General features: G+C 35.7%; 1 protein-coding gene across 1 annotated transcript in view; it reads right to left on the bottom strand.

The window, feature by feature from the left end:
- LOC6040796 (heparan sulfate glucosamine 3-O-sulfotransferase 3B1) overlaps window positions 1-19669 on the bottom strand; it is a 196451-nt gene that overhangs the window by 114149 nt on the left and 62633 nt on the right.

Here is a 19669-nt window from a genome sequence, read left to right as displayed (position 1 = left end):
ATTTCACCTTAAAATAGCTGTAATGTTTGACCTTAAGTCTAAACTGACTTTTCAAAAAATATTTTTTTGAGTTTCTAGAGTTCTTAAAGTACTTTAAAAATCATTTTCCTCTAAAACTGAACCCTGAGGTGCTAAGTTCAAAAAACTGATTCTTGAAGGTGCCCATTTTTTCATGGTTTATTTAATGGAATCGGTTCTCAGATGACCGGAAGGCCTAACTATGATTAATGTTTGGAAAAATATTTTTAAAAGTCGTTCTTATCATCAAAATCAATCCGGCCGGTGGGTCGAAGCAGTTTTTCTTTTAAAACTTACAAAAAATGACTTGCAGAAATAGTTTTTCCAAATTTCATTTTATCAAATAATGTTAAAAATGGGCAATTGTTATTTTGACGATCAAAAATGTGAAAATTGAGCCAAATAGGTTGGGCAGGCCTAGCTTAGAAGCTTTCTTTAAATTTAGTGTAAGAAGGCGAGATAGAAATTTTGTGTGTGTTTTCGACAAAGTAGCCCAATAACTTTCTAGAAGACAAAAAAATCCCAAAAATAAATATTCTTGACAAGTTTTTTTTTCAAAATCACCTTTATCGTGAACCACTTTAATTTCAATTTGCTACAGATTAGTGCGCTGACCACGCGGACGCGCTGTCTTGTTTTTGCACGCTCATTTTCATTTCTTTTATGTCGCTGTTTGTGTGCTTGGGTGAGTGGTTATTATAACTTACAGTATGTAAAAAAAGTATTTACACCCCTTGGGCACTATGCACATTTTGTGATGAAACATGTAAAAAATTTAAAGTTTGACAGGAACCTAGTACTACGTTTTGTTCAGAAACTTATGCCAAACATTTTGCTACAAAAAGCTCATGAAAAGATGATTTCTATAAAAAGTTATATAACAAATACTATTACGAAAATAAAAGGTGCAAAAAGTTTGTACACCTTTCGAAAAATTAACATAAATAATGTTATTTGTTGACAAATCACCATAAATCCAGTCCCAACTCCAAATAGGCATCCTTGACTGATTTAAAAACTAATTTGGATTGAATATTAAGTTTACTAACTACTTAGTATAAAAGTTTATAACTCTGAAATTCTATATAAAACTTATCTAAACTTAATTTTGCAAACTTTTAATTCAACTAAGTGTCAATATATTACCATAGAATTGCAATAAACATTTTGAGTATAAACAGTTTTGGGGTATTGTATCGATAGAATAGATTTTGTTGAATTTCATACCAACCCGGAATTACGTCGTGGAAAATCCGCCGGCATCTGAACCGGTCCACAATTCACAAGTCAACCTATGTGGCATCAAAGGGCATAAAATTTCCGATCTTTGATACCCATACATCGAGGTTTTCTATAAAACCCACGTTTTTAAATACCTAAGCAAAAACATTGTTATGGTTTCGTTTGAGCAACCTGCCAAAAATGTATGGAATTTCGTAATTTTTGTTCTCGTGGATCAAACTTACTTTTTGCCCAGGTATTTAAAAACGTAGGTTTTAAAGAAAACCTAGATGCATGGGTATCAAAAGATCGGAAATTTTATGCCCTTTCCGATTCCACATAGGTTGACTTGTGAATTGTGGACCGGTTCATTTGCCGGCGGATTTTCCGACGACGTAATTCCGGGTTGGTACGAAATTCCAACGAAAAATCTATTCTATCGATACAAATACCCCCAAAACGGTGTTATACCCACTCCAAAATGTTTATTTAGCAATTCTATGGTAATATATTGACATTTAGTTGAATTGAAAGTTTGCAAAATTAAGTTTAGATAAGTTTTATATAGAATTTCCAGAGTTATATAAACTTTTATACTAAGTAGTTAGTAAACTTAATATTCAATCCAAATTAGTTTTTAAATCAGTCAAGGATGCCTATTTGGAGTTGGGAGACTGGATTTATGGTGATTTGACAACAAATAACATTATTTATGTTAATTTTTCGAAAGGTGTACAAACTTTTTTTGCACCTTTTTTATTTTCGTAATAGTATTTGTTATATAACTTTTTATAGAAATAATCTTTTCATGAGCTTTTTGTAGCAAAATGTTTGGCATGAGTTTCTGAACAAAACGTAGTACTAGGTTCCTGTCAAACTTTACATTTTTACATGTTTCATCACAAAATGTGCATAGTGCCCAAGGGGTGTAAATACTTTTTTTACATACTGAATTGGACATCATAAGTGCAGTGCTTCTGGGGACGCGCAGTCCTGTTTTTTCGCGATAATTTTCATCGTAAATGATCGTAAAAATTTATTCCAACTGGCATCGATCGATTTTATGAAGAGTAAAGCGTCATTTATTTACTATTTTTGAAATTTGCTCGCGTTATCTAAATTGAATATAGTAAAAATATACTGATAAGTCCAGCCCATAGCACTACTGCTCGGTTGGCACGCGTTCGATTAAAAAACATTTCAAATAATCAATTATTCCTCTTTCCGCAGCCGGCTGCCTAAGATTTAAAATTTTCAACCGATAAACAAAATGCTCATGGTCACATCACTGCCACTCGTGAATCCTGACCTCATATCCATCTACTAACCCCCTCAAAACTCATGTGATACTTTGTCGGAGAAGCAGTCGATTGGGCGGTCTCTATCACTCAAGTATCGGACTAACATTCCCATCCACTTCCCCGTGACTCTACCACTGGTCGTGGCCGGCGCCGGTATTGATCAGCATGATAGGGGCCTTTGAGAAGTTGCGAAGCGAGTAAAGATAGCACCCACTCATCTTCCACGGCTCGTGGATGTAACTTCTGGAGGTCCTGGTCAATAACGGAGTAGCAACTGCGGGTGGGCACCTATGCTTATGCTTATGCTAACCACTTTAATTTCAATTTGCTACAACTTTTCTGATTACACCAAAGCTCGAAACCCTAATGGACATCCTCCTAATGTGAAACCAATGATGTAAATTGAAGTCTTAAAAAAATGGAATCAAAACTAACATTTAAAATAAGTGAAATATTCAATATTACGCCCTCTTGAAATGATAGAGTTGATTCCAATTTTTTTTACATGAGAAGATTCAATTGAAAAACTGGAAATGTTTAGTTTATATTTATCTTTATGTGGCTATACCCTGAAAACGTTACACTTTATCAAACAATTTAAAGTTTTCGATGCAAATTTAATTTTACATAAAAAACAGAAATAAAAAAAAAATCGAGCAAAATTTAAATAAAAAAAATTAAAATAATCGTCGCCGTCGTGCCAACTTGTCGTATGTGCATTTTGGGCCACATTGAGTTAATAAAGCCATTTTGTGCAGCTCACAATGCCTCACCCTTGACCTTCACAGATCCCCAAAATTCGATTTCAACCTTGAGATAGCCAACGAAATCCGAAAAAACTCCGTGCATTTTTGTCACTTTACACGGAGAGACCGTGCCCAGAAATTTTAACAATAAAAATTGTTGATTTTACTTTCGTAAATTTTAACAAAAACGTACTTGTTACTGCCAATTTTCAGTTAAAATAACCAAAATTCAATATTAATTTTATAACCCGTTTGTTGAAAATGCTAAAGGCAAAAAGCTAACAGATTTCCCGAACTCGAATGAACGTGCTCGACTGTTAGCTTTGGTTTTAGGAAAATCAAAAATTTTGTTGGTTGAATATAATTTACATTTGGTTGAATATTTTAAAGATGAAATTGGGTTTGTTTACGTCTGTCATTTGAAGTCAGGATTCGAACGAGAGCGGTCGATTTGTTGAGTTTGTGTCGTTAATTATGAAGTGAGAGAATGTGAAAGGTGAAAATTACACTATTTAGCTAATGTTGAAGTGGCAAATCAAAGTGTTGCAACTGGGGAGGTGGAATTGGTGAGTAGGTTTGTTGATGATTTCTTTGCAGATGAAGAGCAAGAGGACGACCTTCGCCATGAGGACCTCTAATGCGAGTGAGTTGAACACGTTATAAGAATGTTTGATGGAAAGAGAGGGCAATAAAAGGGAAAGGCGGGCCGACTCTTCACGGATAGAGCAGCCCGGGCAAATTTAACAAAATGTTGGTTAATCCAAGTAAGTATGGGTTTATTTTTGCACAATAATTTATGTGATGTGATTCTTATTAGAAAACTGAATCATTAAAAAGCTTCGTGCTTACGACGGATAAAATCTTAATGAACCATTCTTTTTTCAGAATCATCAATTATAAAATACATAAAAACACATGACAACATAAAAAAGAGATGAAGTAAAATAAAAAAAATATATAAAATAAATAAAAGAAGATAATTATTATCTTGAATGTTTTGTTGCAATACGTCTGCTCAATAAACTGGTAAGTAAAACTCTAAATATTTTTTTCAGGAATCGGAGTACGTTGAATAAATTGAATCAAATGCAATGAAAGTTTGTTGCCAAAAGTAATTGTTAAATTAATGCAAGCTTGGTAAGTAGCATTATTGATATTTCTTCTTTCCTCAATATAATTACATTTATTTACGTTCCTTTTTTCAGTTTATAGCCGAAATACACTATTCTTAGTATTAAATTACTAATATATTTCACATGTCTATTTGCAGCAAAAGGTTCACTTTAGTGAAAATTCTGTGTCCAACCACAAGAAAAATAACTAAACCTGAGACCATTGTAGATGATGATGACTTATTGGATGATTGCACAGTGATGGTAAGTGAAATTGTATACAACATAATAAAAATATAAGCTTAAAACTTGGTGAAAATTTTGCTCGGTTTCTATTTTTAAGGAAATCACGAGAACTTAAACATCTTTTTTAAATATGTTTACCAAAAAAAGTAATTTGCTTTTTTATTATTTTTTTAGTTTAATGCAACGTAACATGTTTTATAACAACAGTTAAAAAAGTTTAGTTTTGATGCTTTTTAACAGTAATTTAACAACTTCATGCAAAATAAAAACAAATTTGTACAAAACGTTAAATTTTTGGGCAGAATAAATGCGAATATAAAAACACTCAGCATTAATTTGTGAGGCATTATTACAAAATTTACTGCAAATCTAATAAAAATATTGCTAACAACTGCTAGTTATTGACTACATGTACAAATATTTTTCTGTATTCAAGTAAGACATTAGTTAAAATATAGCTAGAAATTCGGCCTAGCCTGTATCGTTGGATAATTAAAGAAAATATATATCAACACTTGCATAAATTATGTCTAATTAAGAAATGTTTTGTTATAAACCACTAATAATTTGCTGCATGCAAAAATATTTCGGTTGATACAACAAAAAAAATTGTTGAAAAATAGTTGAAAAATATTTCACAGCCAGTTTTTAACAGAATATTCCACAATATTTCAGCTGAAAACAAGAAATTTTTAGTTAATTTTCTGAAAAAAATATTCTAGCAGTTGACTGCTAGAATTTTTTCGGACATTTAACCAACAAAAATGGCAATTCCAACTATTTTTTTAGTTAATTTTAGTTACTGGTGGTCAGCAATTTCGGGTTAACAAAATCAAGAATCGATTGTTGAAAAAAAGCTGTGTAAAAAAATAACCCATACTTTTAGTTAAATTAACCAAGATTTTCTTGGATTTGCCCCGACCGGTCTCTCCGTGTACATATGAAAGTAGTTTCAATGTTGCCGTGCTATCTTGTCACTTCCTGTAAATTGGTGTAAGTGCGACAATTGGCCAAAGGGATTGCAGGTCAAAACGCGTTTGACGCACGTACAAGTTAGACTACCGTAAACATTTGTAATTATAACTCGGGACTCCGGCAACCAAATACAACCAAACTTCGGGGCAATGCACAGAATGGTCAACCAAACAAAACGTGTTTTTCATCGTTTACATTGCGTTTTTCTCGAAACGTCGAAATGACGGTGCGACAAGATAGCACGACGACGTCGACTTGCAAGTGTAACGTCACACACGTCAAAGATGACCTTTTACATGTGTGTAAACAAAGTGAAATAAATATTATTAAGTGGTGCTGACAAGGAAATTCACAAAAAATCATCAGCAGATTGATTTTTTTTGAAGAATATCGGGATCGATTTTCTTTTGCGTGTTTTGCCTCTTCTCTCTTTCGCATGTTAAGAAAGTTCGAAGGTGAAAATTATTTTTTGCGATTATTCCATCTCTGGTAATGTCCAATCAAGTTTATAATTGCGATTTAGACCTGAATGCCCACTGAAAAGTCATTTTTGTTATACTCTAGTGCCTATTAAAACCTTACATAAAATTTCATCTCTAATTTTAAATGTTGATTTTAACCACCAAACTCCATCGTCACACTCACCGTACGTGATAATCCAAGCGAAAGTGGTAAATTTAATTAAACTTCCCACCAAATCAACCTATCTCGTACAGTTGCCGGCCGCATTTCCAGGAAGCGCCCGCCGCATTCCCACCGGGGGGTCATCATATCAGGGAAGGGTAATCTGGGTTGTTGTGCCTTCTAGGCTAGATAGCTGAACCCGGTTCTCGAGACCAATGCCCGGTGTTGCCTAATTTGAGTGAAGTCATCGGGCCATAATCATAACGAGGGGTGGTGGTGGCTTGCATTTTGCTCCGAGCTCCCACCTCTAAATGGCCTCCGACATTAGTGAGGGTTTGGCCCTGAAAGGATTATCTGGACTCGGGGAAAATTTCTCTGCTTTTTTTGTGGGTGTGTGGCGCAAAAAAAAAGGATTCTTCCTTGGGGAAATGAAGGCGCTAACTTGATAAAGAGAAAGGCAAACTCCGCAAGAAACAATGCAGTTTTCCCGCAGAAAGAACTATTCCGGCGTGCAATGAATTCCAATAATTGGCAAACAGGCGGCAGTGAGAAACGCTTGCAGCATCGCAGCTAATAGAGCTATAAACTAGTTGCACCAAACTGGACTTCTGAGCGACTAGAAGGGTGGTCTTTTTGCCTTCCTCACTGAGGTAAGGCTATAATCCTGCTCTAAAAATGAACTTTGCATAAAAACGTCGTAGACCCACCTTCATGTATACATATCGACTCAGAATCGAAAACTGAACAAATATGTGTGTGTGTGTGTGTGTGTATGTGTGTGTATGTGTGTGTATGTATGTATGTGACCAACAAACTAGCTCATGTTTCTCGGTACTGGTTGAACCGATTTGACCCGAACCTGTTGCATTCGACTTGGTTTAGGGTCCCATTGATCGAGTTTTATACAGATTGAAGTTTCGATAAGTAGTTCAAAAGTTATGTATAAAAATGTGTTTTCACACATATCCGGATCTCACTTCAATGTATGTAAACTATGCCCGGATCCACCATCGAACCCATCGTTGGTTAGGTTATCAAAAGATCTTTCCAATGAGTCCAAAACATTGATGATCTAGCAACCCTGTCTCGAGGTATGGCCACTTAGGTGATATTTATGTACTTTTTTATTCCGAATCTTAGAAAAAGATGAAATTTTTGTACAAAATAATAAGTGAGGAAGGCTCCAACCACATAGGTGGATTAAGCTAGTTTTTAATCATAGAAAATAGTCAATTTGCTGATTTCGGTGGACTAACGTCTCTAATATTCTTAAATTTAGAAATAAGAATTTTGTTTTTTTTTTTTCGAATGCTCCTCCTTCTCTGAAAGCAGGCAGGCGAGGCCGGATGGTTACGCTGTCCACTTTGTTATGCGGATGAACATGGGTTCGATTCCCATGTGCTCTAGCCTTCCATCCGATGGGGAAGTAAAACATCGGTCCTGGTCTTGGTTGATGTTCAGCCGTTAACGTGAAGACTTCCATCATTGTCATGATTTTTCGTTCAAAGATATAAATTTTGCGTCGCTTTCAATATTTTGACAAAATTCCTTCAACAAGTTGTTTAAAATAGTGTCCTACACATGCTGATTCCTTTTGGCAACGATAATCCCATTCCTTGTGAAGTTATGGAAATCGTCATTAATCAATGATTTCCAACTAGGACGTCAATGACTGTGCCACAAAATTATATAAATTTTGAAGCACAATTGATTTAGATCAAAAATTCTTTCAGTGGCTTCAAGAAGGCAACAACCGGCACACGCTGATTCCTTTTGGTGCGGAAATTCGTTTAATTGAATTTAATACAGAATATAATATAGTGATGATCAATTTTCTTGGAAAATGATCAACGGCTTCACCTTAAGTCATTCCAGGCGTGGTAGTCGTCTCCCCGCTATAAAGACAAACAACACACCAAACCAAGCCTGCTCCGGTGGTATCGCTGGCGGTCGTTGGACTCGCAATCCAAAGGTTGTCCCTTAGGTGGGAGGTTACAAGGAGTAGAAAGAGGTTTGGTTGCTCTCCCCATTCAAGCCTTTGGACTCCTAGGTTCGAGCAGAAACTTGCGATAGAGACCACGAAAGACCTGGGGGTCATTAAAATGGATGGTTTATTTGTTTTGTTGACCTTCTCTGAACTACCCTGGTCAGAATTTCAGTTCTGCTTCTCCTCACAACTGAAACCCCGACCAAATGGTTTCCCAATAATGCGATATTTTCCGCATCATCTGGCGCGCCACCACAACAACCGGGCAGCAGAACTCTCGAACTCGACAACATCCCTCAACCCCGGGTGTTGTTGTGTTTGCACCTTTCAACGGGCTCATAAATTACGTGTAGTGTAGACGCCATTGTGTTGTTTCTCAAGTTGTTTGCCGGAAGAAGACTCTCTGTTGCGGGAAACTACATCGCCAACTAGCTTATGGACAGGATAATTGATACACGGAGGGTTCAAATCTCTGAACTATTCAAATGTTGACCAATCTAAATTTTTAATCAGAATTTTGACAGAAAGAAAGAACAGTTGAAATTGTTCATCAAATCGAACCTTCCCTGTACCAATCCCGGTCCAGTTCGAGGATGACGCGGATTAAACCTCAGTGCAAACAGGCGTTTGATGGATTTATGACCGGTTCTCGGTCAGTTTAGGCCTAGTCGGTGCAGCAAATACCATTAGTGGGGTGATTAATGAAAGGTGGGCTGGTAGGTACAACAGGACAAGAGTTGGTTGGATTTATGGGCGATTATCCTCTGACTTTTTGCCAATGAATGTCAGCATTCGATAACACGGGTGGAATTAGAGAGTGGGCAGATTTAGTACAATTTAGCACTCATTATTGGTGTAACAAATCATTTTGGATTGTACAATTTGCAGGATTAATTGATCAAAAATGATTCATCTGCTAATATGATAAAATGTTCGTTATTTTACATTTTTTAAATGAAATCATTAAAAGACTAGACTCCTAAACAGAATTTCATTTTCTAACCAAATGAACCAGTTAACCTCCACTTATCTCCACAACAAACAAAAGCATCCCCAAAGCCCACCTCCTCCTACCTTTCTCGAATTTTATTCGATTTCGCTAGACTTGGCGTCACGCCGAGCCAGCCAGACTTGCGGGGCGGCACAGAAAACCCAGAATCCCTCGAAATGAACGACATCTGCGAGACGATGCGACATATTCTTCGGCAGCAGACAGCAGACAATCGCACATACACGAGGAAGCCGTTTTACAAACACATGGCACGCGTTTTGCAGACAACGCGGAGAGAAGGCAGAGTCTCTGTAGCGGGGAAGTTCTTTGGAAAAATAGTTAAATTTATGTTAACAGATTCAAAATGTTCGATATTTTTTGAATAAAATTGGGTAATTATTTTCAGTCACTACACTAATTATTAAAATCATGAATATTTTTTTTTGTGAGTTCAGGCTAGTACAAATTATATTAAAAATTTTGTAACTCAGCTTTCAAATTTCAAGCCAGATTTTCAAAATTGCGAAACAAATAAAAATCGTCAAAATGCTATCAATCATCAAAAAAAATCAAAATATCAATGAAATCATAACAAAAATCCAGAACTCTAGAACTAAAAAATATAGATTGAAAATGCATAAATAAGCATTATACAATCATTTCTCTATGATAATTTCAATTTTTGATCAGTAATTATTCCCCTCCCCCTGATTTTTTGAGAAAATGTTGTGAGCCGGAAGGAGAAAGAGGGGGACAAACTTGAAATAAAATTTGCAATGTCCTTACCCTAATTCTTTAAAAAGTCTAATTATTGTGAATTCTCCTACATTCTTCTCAATCCTTCTAGATTCGTTTAAATTTATCTAAATGCTTATTTTTTCTAAATTCTTCTAAATATTTTGAAATTATTCTATTTTCAATTCTTCATAAAAAGTGTAAAGTCTTCTGAATTCTTTTCATTTTTCTTATTTCTTCAATTTTTTCCAAAATTCTCCATAATTCGTCAACATTCTTCTAAATTCCTCGACATTCCTCTTAAAGAAATCTTTTATATTCTCCTAAAATCTTCTAAATTCTTCTATTTTCTTCGAAATTCTATTAAATTCCTCAAAATTCTTCTAAATTTATATTAATAATTAATATACATTCAGAAGAATTTTGAGGAATTTTAAAGAATTCAGATAAATTCTTCTGAATTCTTCTAAATTCTTCTTTTATCTCCTAAATTCTTCAAAGTTCTTCAGTTTTTTTTTCTAAATTTTTGTAAAGTCTGTTAATTTTTTTTTAAATTCTTGGTAATTTTTCTAAATTGTTCTGAATTCAATGAATTTCTTTTTTTTATTTTTTTTTAATTTATCTAAATTCTTGTGAATTTATTTAAATTCTTCTAAATTCTTCTTTTTTCTTCTCAATTCTTCAATTTTCTTTAATTTGTGTTCTAAATTTTTGTTGAGTCTGTTAAATTTTTCGTAATTCTTGTAATTTTTTTAAATTATTCTATTTTTTTCATTATTCTTCTAATTTTTTCTAAATTCTCCTATTTCCTAAAAATTCATCTAAATTTCTTATAAATTCTTTTACATTCTCCTGAATTCTTCTAAAACCTTATTTATAATTCTAAATTTTCCATAATTCTTTTAATTTCTTCTTAATTCTTTAAAGTTCTTTTTTTTAATTTTTGTAAAGTCTATTAAATTTTTCTATTTTTTTTTTAAATTTATCTAAATTCTTCTTAATTTTTCTAAATTCTTCTGAATTCATCAGAATTCTTCTGGATTATCTAAATTCTTCTGGATTCATCTAAATTCTTCTATTTTCAAAGTTCAAAATTCTTTAATTTTTGTTCTAAATTTTTGTTAAGTCTGTTAAATTTTTCTAAATTCTTCTATTTATTTATTTATTCTTATATATATATATATATATATATATATATATATAAATATATATATATATATATATATATATTAGGGTGGGTCATCTTTTCGAAAGTGCTCGGATCCGGTTGAAATAAAGACCATCTTGTAGAGGGGACCCATAGGGGCTCTCATACTAAATTTGAGCTCATTTGGTTGAAAACTGGCTTGTCGCTCGGGGGTTAAAGTTTACATGGAAATTACTATGGGAAATGCGTGATTTTACTTCAAACGCTCCTACAGGCTAAGCGACAAACTTTAACCCACACTTACACTAGGTAGCCGTGTCGAGGGTGTTCCAAGGAACATTTTTCTCTAAGGGTTCATGGTCATCCGTTCAACCCTGAGCTTGCGCAAAGCCGAAACATCCGGCGACGCCGGAATCCTTCTAAATCCTGGTTTTAACGGTCAACGCATGCTACGAAACTTTGATTGAAGCATCACATGAATGAATGAGAAACACGACGCCAAACGTCAACTTTCTAAAATTTAAGCGCAAAACAACGGTTAACCGTCGATTTCGCTGGCCCGTCGGCAAATACAGCACATATTGGTTTCCGGAAGCACGCTCCAAAAGAGTGACATGACGAGCTGGCCACACCATAGCGGCAGAATTTCAGTGCGTACCCGCGGATGCCAGTAGCAGCGTCAACCGAAAAAAGCTTCAAGTTGGGGGAGAAATAGAAGCAGCTGCAAGGTTCAAAAAAGAAGGTCTCAAATCAGTAAGTTCAATTAATTTAGTCTAGAACTTGAAAACCTTTCAATAAACGTCACTTTAAATTTCAGACATTTGTTTCGTGAGAATGCAGAAAATCAACATCGCTGACCAACATCGTGAAAAAAAATTGCAGCAAAATCATCCGAAAAAAACGCCCGCAAACCGACAAAAGATGGGGATCTGTTGCCACAGAAGGGGGAGGAAGGCGGCCAATCCAACACAGAAAGCATCACCGGCAAGGCAGTAAAGACAATCTGGTCTATCAATGTTCAGTCCGTTGCAAAGGTCGTTTCTGGGACGCAAACCGGATGAAGCCAGAACTAATATGTACCGTGATGTACACGATGGCCATCAAAATATCCGTGCGGGATGTGGATCGACAAGAATCACATCCGGGACGAAGATCGTGAACCGGTGATGGAATTCATTGTATGGCCGATCAATTTAATCGCGTCACACACGAAATCGAAGATACGAATGTATTTATTATTTTGTGGTTGAAATAAATTCATAAGCAGTTTTTTTCTTGAGCACCTCCTATTTATTTAATTGTCTATCGAGCGGATCAGCTTCTAAGCATCTTCCTTGAGCATCTGCTTTCGCTTGACCTTCTGGGTGGCGGCACACGGCTAAATTGTCCCCAATACTCGCAATCATTCTGCCGGAAGTACATCGACGTGTGGTTTGCAAAGGAGGTCAACTGTCCGCCGCCGGGTTGAACAAGGCACGTCGGAGTGCATTCCGACGTCACCAAAACGCTGTACAGTAGGTTCCTCATCTCCCCATTGGTGGATCTTGTCCAATCGCCATTATCCACTTCTGATCTTGCACAGACATTCGCCGCAACAAACACTTCCCGTGCCATTAGCCTCAGTCCGAATTGTTCCGCAACGTAACCACTTCATCCCGCTATCTACCGGAAGTCGATGCACGCAATGATGCGAATTGTTCTCGGTCAACAACGTGGTCACTAGCCAATGACCAAGCTGCAACGCGCGGTTCGTAAATGTTGGTGAGCAAGTGTGTTGACGTTTGGCGTCGTGTTTCTCATTCATTCATGTGATGCTTCAATCAAAGTTTCGTAGCATGCGTTGACCGTTAAAACCGGGATTTAGAAGGATTCCGGCGTCGCCGGATGTTTCGGCTTTGCGCAAGCTCAGGGTTGAACGGATGACCATGAACCCTTAGAGAAAAATGTTCCTTGGAACACCCCCGACACGGCTACCTAGAGTAAGTGTGGGTTAAAGTTTGTCGCTTAGCCTGTAGGAGCGTTTGAAGTAAAATCACGCATTTCCCATAGTAATTTCCATGTAAACTTTAACCCCCGAGCGACAAGCCAGTTTTCAACCAAATGAGCTCAAATTTGGTATGAGAGCCTCTATGGGTCCCCTCTACAAGATGGTCTTTATTTCAACCGGATCCGAGCACTTTCGAAAAAAATGACCCACCCTAATATATATATATATATATATACAGCAGTTCCATTTCAAAAGAGCCTAAACCGAAAAAAAAGTTCTCCGATCGGGCTCAAAATTTTTCTGGGGGTTCCTTGGCCAAAATAATTAGACCCGTATTTTTTTGTTTGGCCATTAGGGTGACCTACATCGTGCTAGGGTGGTTCAAAAAATGGCAATTTTCGTCATTTCACAAAAACCTCTTTTTGAAAAATCATATCTCCGCGCCATTTCATCCGATTTAAGCTGTCTTAGACGCAAAGAAAGATGATGAGTTTGGCTATTTGGGAAAAATAGTAAAAGTTTCAGAAATCTAGCCTAACATTTGAAAAAGTCGCATGAAAACTTAAAATGGCGTTTGACCGTGTCTGGACCAAAGAGCCTATGTCTGAAAATATTTTTATCGGATTCTCGGAAAATTTCACATAATATAACAAAATGGCGATGTCGAACCGTACGTTTCGGAGATATGATTTTTTGAAAATAAAAACTGAGTTTTTCGACGCGCCACGCGCAAAAACGAGAAAATGACGAAATCGGCAAAAAATCAACTTTTTCCACTAAAACTGCGATAACTTTAAAATTTCAGCGATGACCTATAGATGTTTGGGTATCAAATTTTTTGTAATTGAAAGACGCAACTTTTGGTACCATAACATCTATAGGTCATCGCTAAAATTTTAAAGTTATCGCAGTTTTAGTGGAAAAAGTTGATTTTTTGCCGATTTCGTCATTTTCGTTTTGCGCGTGGCGAAAACTCAGTTTTTATTTTCAAAAAATCATATCTCCGAAACGTACGGTTCGACATCGCCATTTTTTTGTTATATTATGTGAAATTTTCCGAGGAATCCGATAAAAATATTTTCAGACATAGGCTCTTTGGTCCAGACACGGTCAAAACGCCATTTTAAGTTTTCATGCGACTTTTTCAAATGTTAGGCTAGATTTCTGAAACTTTTTACTATTTTTCCCAAATAGCCAAACTCATCATCTTTCTTTTGCGTCTAAGACAGCTTAAATCGGATGAAATGGCGCGGAGATATGATTTTTTCAAAAAAGAGGTTTTTGTGAAAAATGACGAAAATTGCCATTTTTCGAACCACCCTAGCACGATGTAGGTCACCCTAATGGCCAAATAAAAAAATACGGGTCTAATTATTTTGGCCAAGGAACCCCCAGAAAAAATTTGAGCCCGATCGGAGAACTTTTTTTTTGGTTTAGGCTCTTTTCAAATGGAATTGCTGTATATATATATATATATATTAATTCTTCTATATTCCTCAAAAATAATCTAAATTCTTATAAGTTCTTCTAAATTCTTCTGAATTTTTAAAAATACTTCTTAATTCTCCATAATTCTTTTATATTCTTCTAAATTCTTCGACATTCTTCTAAATTCTTCTTAATTCTTCTAAATTCTTCGAAATTCCTCAAAATTCTTCTTAATTCATATAAATTCATATACATTCTTCTGAATTCTTCTGAATTCAAATTACACAATTTCAATTTAGAAGAATTAAGAATCTTCTATTTTTTCTATTTTCTTCTAAATTCTTCAAAGTTATTCATTTTTTTCAAATTTTTGTAAAGTCTGTTATTTTTTTTAATTCTGGTAAATTCTTCTATTTTTTTTCTAAATTCTTTTAAATTCTTCTAAATTTTGTCATTTTTTTTTTCTAAATTCCACAAAATATATCTATTTTTTTATTCTTCTAAAATTCTTGAATTCTCCATGATTCAGCTTAGTTCTTAAATTATAATCTTTTTAAGTTCTTTTAAATATAAAATATTGATGTCATTAGGACAGTTGAAATTATTTTATGAATTCTTTGATTTTTCCAGATTCTTTTATTTTTTCTAATGTTTTTTAAAAAAATAAAGTTATATTAATTTTAGTTAATTAATATAACTTTATTTTTTTTTAAAACATCAGAAAAAATAAAAGAATCTGGAAAAATCAAAGAATTCATAAAATAATTTCAACTGTCCTTATGACATCAATATTTTATATTTAAAAGAACTTAAAAAGATTAAAATTTAATAATTTAGAAGAATTAAGCTGAATCATGGAGAATTCAAGAATTTCAGAAGAATAAAAAAATAGATATATTTTGTGGAATTTAGAACAAAATGACAAAATTTAGAAGAATTTAAAAGAATTAAAAAAATAGAAGAATTTACCAGAAAAAATAACAGACTTTACAAAAATTTGAAAAAAAAATTATGTAACTTTATTTAATTCATTGATGTTTTTTAAACCTGTTTCAAAAGTTATTAGAAACAAATTATTAAATTCTTCTAAAATGAAGAACATTTTAATATGTCAACTTTCCGGAGAATCTCTCAGCAGCCGCCAAACCAAGGAGGGAAATCCGAGCAAAGTCAACGGTCGGCCGACCCAGTTGGTGGTCGGCTGCCAGGAAAAAATCCGACTAGACATCTTGGGACCTAAAAATATACACACAACAGATTATGAGCACTTGGCACGGCCACCAGGACATTGCGAGAGGTTGTTGTGTAATTTGATGACGTTTTTAGAAAACACTGGCAAAAATTCCTATTAGGTTTTACAGCGTGACGTCACGAGCGCACACGCACACACATTTTTACAGAGACACACGTGCAAAAAATGTAAACAGTGCAGCCAAGCTGTCAAATTTCTAACCTCAAAACCGAGTCGGCGTAAAACCTAATTAGAGAATTTATAAACAATTTTAATAATCAAACATATTTATTAAAAATATGTTAAGTCTGAAAAAATAATATTTAAATTATCTAAATAAATAGTATCATCCGGACGCAAATTTCTCTCCCAAGACGCGGCTGCCGGAAAAAACGAACTTTACGAGACGACCTCAAATGACACGGCCGATGATGGGGCCGGGCTTGCGATTCCTCGCCAAATTGACGCGCGGGTTGACTAAAGTTATTAGATCTCTTGGAGAGTGTCTATTCACCCCCCCCCCTCCTTCCTCACTCCTCCCAAAAGAAATGAAACGCGTTGTTTTGAAACCATCAGGGCTGAACGAAAATGAGATTAATTTGTCGCCCGTCCGTCGTCATCGTTTTTTCGTTGACATTTTGCGTGGAATTACTTCTTGGCTTGGTCCATAAATTAAGTTCAAATTTAGGGTCGTAAATCACCCAAATGGCAAGAAATTGTTTAACTTTGTTGGAAAATGTCGTGAGGCCTTTGAGGAGGGGAGCAATTACAATGTGTTTTTGTTGAATGCCATATTAAAACAATAATGAATTCTCTGATTGATAATCGTATTATTAGGTTTTACGCCGACTCGATTTGGAGGTTAGAATGGAGTGCACTGTTTACATGGACTTAGCACAGTTCGATGCGCTCGTCGATTTTGTTCGGGGAAATTCGTCGACAATCGACGAAGACCATGTAAACAGTGCACACGAGCTGTCAAATGACGTCACGGTGTAAAACCTAATTGTTTATGTATGTTAGATATTTTGACACCGAATTTAAGAAATCGTCAATCTGTCAATGGCGTCAAGGTATTCCATACCTAAAATTGAATTACAGTCTGCGATTAGCAGAGCAGCGAGTCAGACGTGCGTCCCTCAGTCACCAAATAATTGCAAAAAATGCCTCATGGCAAGAAAAAGAGGCGGTCCTCACCAGCAGGATCGACAGATTTTAAGAAGCTAAAGAATGCCGAAGCGCTACCTGTAAAGCCAGGCAGTTTGAACAAGGACGCCCAAAATTCGTCTGGAAGCCAGTTCGCTACACCCAAAGTTAAAGAACGAGGGGAAAGTCCTCCCGAAAAGAAACGTGAGGAAAGTACTATTTTGCGTGAGTAAAGACCTCTCGCGTGTTCATTCGTTCATTGACGAGTTCATCCTATTGAGTGGCTTATATGGACAAATGACCACCACTTAGTCACCGAACCATGGTGGCCCATACGGCAAAGGCACGGTTCAATAAGCCGAAGGTCTTGGGTTCGAATCTCGGTACCGGTACTTTGTTTTTTTGATAGATGAACTTTTTTTGAAGATGAACCCATGAGTAAAGTACTCACGGCAATTTCGGGATTTATCCTCTCCGTCCGTTGCCACCCATTTTTGTGAAAACATCGCCATCGGACTCGGTGCGAAAGTGGCTGACCGGGTTTATCAAATCTGGTGCTTTACGAGCTTCCATTTGCTTGTGTGTTGATGGACTCAAAGTTCTGCTACCTGGCAGAAAGGATTACAACTACGTTCGGAATTTCCTGAACAACACAAAGATTGAATACTACAGCCATGACGATCCAGGTAAACGCCCCATGAAGCAGGTCCTCCGAGGCCTGTACGACATGGATGTGAGTGTACTGAAAGAAGAGCTCAAAACTCTTAAGTTGAACGTGATCGAAGTCTTCAAGATGACGAGCGAAAATTAGTTTTTTTTTCATAAAATTATTTTTATTAGATCAAAACTAAAATTAGTTGTTAAGGTGATTTTTTCTTTTTAACCCAAATGTATTCGATCCAGGTGGGGTCTCGTGGCGCAGAGGTAGCGGCTTCGGCTGCCGATCCCGATGATGCTATGAGACGCGGGTTCGATTCCCGCCTTATCCACTGAGCTTCTATCGGATGGTGAAGTAAAACGTCGGTCCCGGTTTCTCCTGTCTCGTCAGAGGCGCTGGAGCAGAAATCCCACGTTAGAGGAAGGCCATGTCCCGGGGGGCGTAGTGCCAATAGTTTCGTTTTTCGTATTCGATCCAATGCAAACATGTAAAACAATTTGAAGTAAATAAATGAATGTAAACAGTTTATATTAAAATGAAAAATATAACAAAGATGAAGAGCATTAGGCCATCCCAATTAGAATTCAAATGAAATGTAATTATTATAAGAAAGTTCAATAAAAACTTTTCAGAAGAGCTTTTCTCTACGAAATCTGTTTTTTTAATTTTTGTATTTGTTCAGCTGAAACTTTTTTGGTGCCTTCGGTATGCACAAAGAAGCCATTTTGCATCATTAGTTTGATGATACACGGTGACACACGGTGGTCATTTTTTATTTAACTTTTTTTTTTTTCAGTAAAACTTAATTTGCAAAACAAACTATTTTAATGTTTAACTTATTGTTTTCTGTTTATAAATCTTTGCATGGCAATATCTCTGCAACTAAGGGTCGTATCAGCAAAGTTCAAAAAATCAAAATATAGAGAATTTTCGCAGCTTCTAATTTTTTTAAAGTGGGCAAAATAGAGCACTAATTTTTAAAAAAATATAACTGAACAGAAAATTAAAAAAACGCATTTTTTGCAAATCAAGTTTTAGTAACAACAAGTGAAATTAAAATCACCAAATTTTTTTACCGTGTATCACTTTTTCAGTGTAGTCCATATCCATACCTACAACTTTTCCGAAGACACCAAATCGATCAAAAAAAATCCTTCAAAAGATATAGATTATTGAATTTAAAAATATCATTTTTGTATGGCCAGCTGCCAAATTTGTATGAAAAATTATATGGAGAAACTAATGATGCAAAATGGCTTCTTTGAGCATACTAAAGCGCTAAAAAAGTTTCAGCCGTATTAAAAAATTCAAATAAAAAATCAAATGACCGGAATTGCTTTGGTAGACATTATCGTTTTAAAGTGATTAGTATCTCAAAACTACAATATCTCAAAGAGCATGAGCATAAGCATGGTTGACTGCCAATGAGCTGCTACTCCGTTATTGACAGATCAGCTGAAGTTAAACAATGAATCAAAAATGATCAGTGGGAGCCAACCATCCGTTCACTGTTTAATCTCTGAAGAATCCTACTTTATTAGTCAATACCGGCGCCCTCTCAAGAAGCCTGCAGTTCAACGAAAGGGAGGAATGTTAGTCCGTAGTTGAAGGTGCAGACTCATCAAGTATACAGCTTTTAGCTATATACCTGTTGATACCGCATGAGACCGTTGAATCCACAGCATATCCTTCAAGCATCACGTGATTAATATTTTTTGAGTTAGTAGGATAAGGTATTGGCTTTTCGATGCCTCCCGAGCTACGATGCTATGGGAAGGACTTGCTGGTTTACACACAAAATCACTCACACACAGTTATTTTGCTCCACTATTATCTCGACGATCCTAAATGTCAGCGCGTCTTTCGATCATTATATAGAAATGATTTTTTCACCGTAAAAAAATAGAACCTTAATCGAAAAATGTATACACAATTTACCCGACGCCGTGCCTTCCGATCAACGATGATATAGGAAGGGCTTTGAAAATCACAAAACAATTGATTAAGATTACACAAGCACATAAAAAACAAATTACTCAACGAAAATGACGCTCAAGACACAAATAATTCAGTAAGGCAAGCGCGTGGCCTCGTCGCAGCAAACAATTCACGTAAA

The sequence above is a fragment of the Culex quinquefasciatus genome, chromosome 1 (assembly GCF_015732765.1).
Source record: "Culex quinquefasciatus strain JHB chromosome 1, VPISU_Cqui_1.0_pri_paternal, whole genome shotgun sequence".
NCBI classification, from domain to species: domain Eukaryota; kingdom Metazoa; phylum Arthropoda; class Insecta; order Diptera; family Culicidae; genus Culex; species Culex quinquefasciatus.
The sequence above is the reverse complement of the archived record's forward strand: the minus strand, read 5'-3'. Positions and strand labels throughout refer to the sequence as shown.